Source organism: Peromyscus californicus, unplaced genomic scaffold (genome assembly GCF_007827085.1).
Source record: "Peromyscus californicus insignis strain IS unplaced genomic scaffold, ASM782708v3 Scaffold_17__1_contigs__length_78620276, whole genome shotgun sequence".
NCBI lineage: Eukaryota > Metazoa > Chordata > Mammalia > Rodentia > Cricetidae > Peromyscus > Peromyscus californicus.
Window position 1 is genome coordinate 48867321 of NW_026294469.1, and position 6908 is coordinate 48874228.

Genomic DNA, 6908 nt, shown 5'->3' on the forward strand with positions numbered 1-6908 from the left:
AATTTTGGTCTTTGTTCATTTATAGAAGTTTGCCAAAAAAAATTTCTTTATGTTTTCTCCTGAATTTTCTATTCTCTCTGTCTCAGCTGTTTCATCACCCTGAACAGCCTGGCTTATTCCAATAGGCATTTGGTTATTTAATTCCTCTGAGTAGGGGTTTCTTCTATGACTGCAGGAAAGGTTTGAACTGGATTTGCTGTGGGGGCCTGCCTGAGGCCCCTCTGAGAGTTTTCCAAAGACCGAGGCAAAGTATTACCTTACCTGTCCCTTGTTGATCTACATTTGTTGGTCCAGTGTTTTCCCTTACCACACCTCCTGCATACTCTTGAAGGAAGGAGCATTCTATTGCCATTGTTCCTTGAAGAAACATTGTTTCTAGGAATTCCCTGTTTACAGCTCCTTTTCAAATGTTCTTGCTTTCCACATCCAAAACATCTGACATTCCTCAAAACTCTTGAAATTGCTTCTCCTAGCCACATATCATCATGATCATGAGCCTCAACATTAAACATGTCTCTAATCCAATCTTCCAAGGGTGCAGATCTTGCCTTTAATGGCCTGATTATTCTCTTGCATGCTCCATTCACATTCTCAAAGGCCAAAGATTCAATTATTATCTTACTAGCTTCTGAATTCGGGACCATTCTCTTTACTGCTGAAGTCAGTCTTTGTAAGAAATCCATGAAGGATTCTTTTGGGCCCTGTATAACCTTTGGAAATGACTCAGTTTTCTTTCCTGGTTCCTCAATTCTGTCACATGCATTCAAGGCTGCTATTCGACGTAGAATTAGGGTTTGGATGTCATATAAACTTTGTATTTGTATTGCAGCATATTGGCCTTCTCCAACAAGCTGATCCTGAGAGATTCTTTAGCCCTCCATTGATTTTCTATGTTTTTAGCTTCCTCTTTGAACCACATTTGCCACTGCATCTCTGCCCTGGGTTCCAGAACAGCGTTTACCAGCTCTCACCAGTCCTATGGTATAATCTTATTATAAATTGACCAGGAGTTTAACATTTGCTTTACAAATGGGAAATGCATGCCATAAGATACTATTTCCACCTTAAACTTTCATAAATCTAACATTTCAATTGGAGTCCAAATATTTTGTGCATTCACTTGACCAGGTAGCTGCTGTATGGTTACTAGATAAATTAAGGGTGATTGTGTGAAAACAGGCTTTCTTTCTGTAACCTTATAATCCAATCCTGAAACAATTTGACTGTTAATTTCTTCTATCTGAATCTGAATTTCTCTATAATCCATTTTAACAGGTTTAACAGGTTTTTCTAAAGCTTTTATCCTGGCACTTAAATGGACTATCTTTTTAATAGTAAAATAAGAATAAGGAAAGTAATAATGTGCATAATCCCATCAACATTAATCTTCTCATGTAGTTGTTCCATTTTCAGACTGCCTAAAATTTTATCAAACAAAGCCCAATTTTCTTCCAATGTACACATAATATCCATTTTTTTAATGTGGAAAAAAATTTAAATAGTTTTTTTCTTTAAAATATCTGATATCTTAATTGACTTACCAAGTCTGCGTAGAACAGTAGAAATCCGAGGGAATTTCAAAACAGCTACCTAGGTGGGAATCCAGAGAGAGAGAGAGAGAGAGAGAGAGAGAGAGAGAGAGAGAGAGAGAGAAAGAAAGAAAGAAAGAAAGAAAGAAAGAAAGAAAGAAAGAAAGAAAGAAAGAGTAGCCACAAGTTTTGGCTAAAAGCTTAAATCCAGCCACGTGTTCCCATGTGCGTTGGCCCGAAAGCAGCTCTATCTGCAGTTGCATGTAGCTATTGCAATTACAGTCAAGTGCAGATGACCGGTAGCTCCAGCAGGCCTGAGTTGTTCATAGCACCTGTTGCGGGAAACCACTTGTAGCTACAGGCAGTCGGGCCTGGGGCCTAGGCCAAGCTGGGCCCAGGCAGGGAGCCAGGCCCGCCGAGGCAGGGAGCCGGGCCAGGCCACCAAGTCAAGCCAGGCAAGCGGTTTTTAATGAATTCTTGCCACATTAGGCACCAAATGTAGATGTAACAGTCTTATTAAATAAGAAACACAGAGCCAAATGCAGAGTTAAAAGTCCAAGAGGTCAGAGCAGTATCTAAGAGCTGATACTAAAAAAAAACCTTTCTTACCCTTCGCTGCAGCTATTGTCCTTCCCCTCCAAAAGAGACTTACTTCCTGTGTATCTGCCTTTTTATTGACTTTCTGTTCTGCCTTCTTATTGGCTGTAAACCCAGTCACATAACCTCCTCATCACTGCCTGTCTATACAGACCTCTAGGTCTCTATGGCTGGTATTGAGATTAAAGGCATGTGTCTCCATGCTGGCTGTATCCTTGAACACACAAATATCTGCCTGTCATGTGATTGGGATTAAAGGTGTGTACCACCAAAGCCCAGCTTCTACTATGGCTTGCTATTAGCTCTGACCCCCAGGCAACTTTATTTATTAATATACAAATAAAATCACATTTCAGTACAAATAAAATATCACCATAGCCAAATAGCATAGATTGTAAAGAATGATGGGTACATGCACAGTCAGACATGCAGCCCAAGCAGAGCAAAAGCGAGGCCATGAACAGATACAGCTGAATGATACTGGAAGCTAGAAGGTTAGGGACTTCTGCTCATGGAGTCTACATAGCACAGAGGCACAGAGCAGGCTGCAAAGATAAGATGGATCTGTGAAGAGACAATGGAGAATAAACCATTAAAATCACGTGCAAAGGTCTCAGCTACCTGCAGAAAGAATGTCCTAGGGTGTCACTTACAGGTGAAATCTAGAGTAGCCAGATTCATAGAAGTAGAAAACAGTAGAAATGTGTTCGAAACTACCAAGAAAGAAACAGTCCTAGGGTGTCACTTACAGGTGAAATCTAGAGTAGCCAGATTCATAGAAGTAGAAAACAGGGTACTGAGAAGAGCTGTGGGGAGGGGGAAATAGAGTGATGTTAGTCAAAGGACACAAAATGCCCATTGTGTAAAATAAACAGAATGAGAGATCCAATACATAGTGACAACTGTTAAGGATGGGATGTGGCAATACACGTGAAAGTTGCTATAATATAGATTTTTCAATTTGATACACACCCTCCTGACTTTTCCTTCTTTCTTTCAGGGCCTTTATTTGCTCACAGTCATGGGTCAACAACAGTCCTCTTCGTCTAAGGATGAATGCCACAAATATTTGGCCTCCAGCTTTGCCGAATATTTTAAGAAGTTTAAAACAGAAAACAAAATCATTCCTCAGGAAACCATAGCTTCAACTGAGTTAAGCCTGAAAGAAGGAAACATTCAGGGGGCAAACTCTTCAATCACTGATGCATTAAAAACATTGACAGTACTCCACTCAATGTTGCTGTGACCGGGGAGTCTGGAGCAGGGAAATCTGCCCTCATCAATGCCCTGAGAGGGGTTGGGCATGAAGAGAAAGATGCAGCTGAAATTGGAGTGGTGGAAACAACCATGAAGAGACATCCATACAAACACCCCAATATTCCCAATGTGGTTTTTTGGGACCTGCCTGGGATTGGAACCACAAATTTCCCACCAAAAGATTATCTGGAGAAAATGAAATTCCATGAGTATGACTTCTTCATTATTGTTTCTGCCACATGCTTTAAGAAAAATGATATAGACCTTGCTAAAGCAATCAGCATGATGAAGAAGGACTTCTACTTTGTGAGAACCAAGGTGGACTCTGACTTAAACAATGAAAAGGAATACAAACCACACATCTTTAACAGAGAAAAGGTCCTGCAGCAGATCCGCAACAGCTGTGTGAAAAACTTTCAGGAGAATAAAATTGATGAACCACCAATCTTCTTGATCTCTAACAGAAATTTGTCTGATTATGATTTCCCAATCCTGATGGACAAGGTTATGAGTGTTCTCCCTGTATACAAACGACACATTTTTATGCTCTCCTTGCCTAGTATTACACGTGCAACCATTGAAAGGAAGCGACAATTCCTGAAGCAGAGGATTTGGCTAGAAACTGTTATAACTGACCTTCTGAGTACCATTCCTTCACTGGCCCACCTCCTCATGGGCAGTGATGTGGAGAACCTTGAAAAGAGCCTGAACTTCTATCGAACTGTGTTTGGAGTGGATGATGCATCCTTGCAGAGTTTGGCTAAGGACTGGCAAATGTCAGTGGATCAGCTCAAGGCAAATATGAAATCTGCTAATGTGTTCGAAACTACTAAGAAAGAAACAGTACAAGAAAGGCTTTCAAGATATTATGAGGAGTTCTGTTTGACTCATGGGCTTTTGGTAAATAAGAATGTTTATGCTAAAGAATTATTTTACCTAAAATTTTATTTCCTTGATATGGTGACAGATGATGCTAATGCTCTTCTCAGAGAGATATATTTAAGAAACAACTTGATTTCTGATTAGGCTGAAATCCTGTAGCTGTCAAACATCAGAATCAATGACAGAAAAATAGGATGCTGATATTGCAAAATAACACACTGGGTTTATTCAGGCCTTCCAGTGATACTTAGTGATCATATATCCACATTAGCTGTAGCAAGGGGATCAGATATGTGTAAATAAGCTGAGAGCTTAAAACTATCTACTCACTTTGAGTAAACCCTCAGGTGGATTAATTGCACTTTTATTTGAATTAGTTTACTATAAAGCAGCATCCATTTTTAGGTTTAACATTGTGATGGTTAGTGTTGTAGACAGACTTTAGAATCACATGGGAGATAAACCTCTGATCATGCCTTTGGGGAATTATTTTGCTTATGTTAATTGAGGTGGGAAGCCATGCCCACTGTGGGGGGCACCATTCCCTAGCTGGTGATCTCTGACTGTGTGTGTGGAGAGAGGGGCTAATCAACAGCTTATATGCATTCATCCATTGTTCTCTATTTTTTCACTGTGGGTGGAGTGGCACTAGCTGCCTCCAGCTGCTGCTTTGACTTCTTGGTAATGCTGGCCTCTATAACCTTGAATTTGATACTTGTGTCCTTTCTTGATAGAGATACCCAAGGAGAAACCATAACTGGGCTGGAGTCATGGCTCAGTAGATAAAGCACTTACCTGCAAGTCTGAAGACCTTTGTTCAGATCCCCAGAGCCTACATAGAGCCAGCTAAGCATCTGTAATCACACACTCCTGTGGTAAAATAAGAGGTAGAGATAGAGAATCATGGAAGCTCTGAGGCCAGCTAACCTGCCACATGCAGCAGTGAATAAGAGACCCTGACACAAGGAAGTGGAAGGTAAAAGACAACACCCAAGGTTGTCCTTTGACCTCTGCACACATGCCATGTCTTGTTCATGCCTGCAATCACATGTGCAAATGCACCCAACCAAACGTTTACTCTTTAGAAGAAAGAAGGTTCAGGGCAGTTGCTCAGTGGTATCATACTTGCCTCAAATGCATGAGACCTCAGGTTCAATCCCTAGCACTCTACAAAAAGGAGAAAGTGGGGAGCCTTGGAGAGTGGGCTCAGAGGTTAAGAACACAGGCTGTTCTAGCAGGGTATCCAGGTTCAATTCCCACATAATAGAACCCACATAGTAGCTACAGTAGCCTATGACTCCTGTTCCAGGGGATCTGATACTCTCCTGACCTCCACAGGAACCAGGCACACGTGTGGTGAACAGATATACATGTGAGGCAAACATTCAAAATATATATGTTCAAATAAAAGAAAGAGAGAAACAATGACCATAGAGATCACAATGGCCTTAATAATAACTAAGAAATTCCTAAAAATCCTAGTCAGCATCCTTGAGAAAATACTAAAGAAGCTCTCTAATTCTGTGCCAGAACCAGTGAAGATGGAGAGATTTCTCTACCTTTTATTGATAGGTTTTTGAATGTTGTGATTACTAAATGACTGATTTACTCAATATCAGTACCAAAAGCCATTTAATAAATTTTTTATTAAAAAGACATTTGTTGCTGCTTGACATTCCCAAGAACCCAGAATAACTTCACAGTGACTGTCCTTAGTATTGCTATTATTGGCTGATTATCTCATTGCCCATTCCCTGGCCTACTTTCTATCTTTCTTGAAATAAAATACAAGTAAATAGTACATGTGTTAGTAAGACTGAAAGAGAGACCCAGAGGAAAGGGAAGAATTATTCATGGTCAGGAGTGGTTTCTTAAAATTTGGGCTGCTATAATCCTATAAACTATGTGGGTTAAACAATAGAATTTTGTTCTCAAACTTCTAGTGACTTATGTCTTAGATCCAGGTACCAGTGTAGCCATACCCTCAGTGAAAGCATTCTTCTTGATAATGCCTCCTCGCATGGTCTGCCTTGGTGTATGTGTGTGGAGAATGATTACCTTTCACTTCATCTCACGATCCTATCATTTGGACTCCATTTCCATGACCTAGTCTAACCACAGATGCCTCCCAAAGCCTTTCCTCCTAACATGATCCCTTGAGGGGTTGGGCTATTAATATATGATTTCAGGAGGGAAAACAATCAGTCTATAACAGGTTATGCAAATTATGCATAAACTTAAGTTGCTTTCTTAATGGAAGCTATGGCACTCAAATACCAACACCAAATACTCCAAAGTATTTTTGCCATAAACTGAGATGCAGACTTCTCAAAAAAGAAAAATTGCTAAGGAGAGACACGAGACAACCCCTTCTCCTCTTAAGAAATAAAACCTAACAACAAGCAGACAATGTTTGCTGAGGATATTTGAGAATGTTGGAATACAGTGCACACGAAAGAGAATTATGGAAAATGGAGGCTCCAGGTGGCCAGGTCAAAAAGGAAACAAAGCACCTTGCATAAAGTCCTCTTGATTCCCAGCCTGCGCTTGTTTGAAAGTGGCAAGTTGTTGTGCCTGGGCGTGAGGCCCAGTGTAACTTCCTAAGCCTGGCTCGAGTTTGGCAACCTGTCCTGGGACATGACC

General features: G+C 40.5%; 1 pseudogene; it reads left to right on the plus strand.

The window, feature by feature from the left end:
* Positions 1 to 3147: 3147 nt before the first annotated feature.
* On the plus strand, positions 3148 to 6607 carry LOC128112470 (interferon-inducible GTPase 1-like; annotated as a pseudogene).
* The last annotated feature ends 301 nt before the right edge of the window (positions 6608 to 6908 follow it).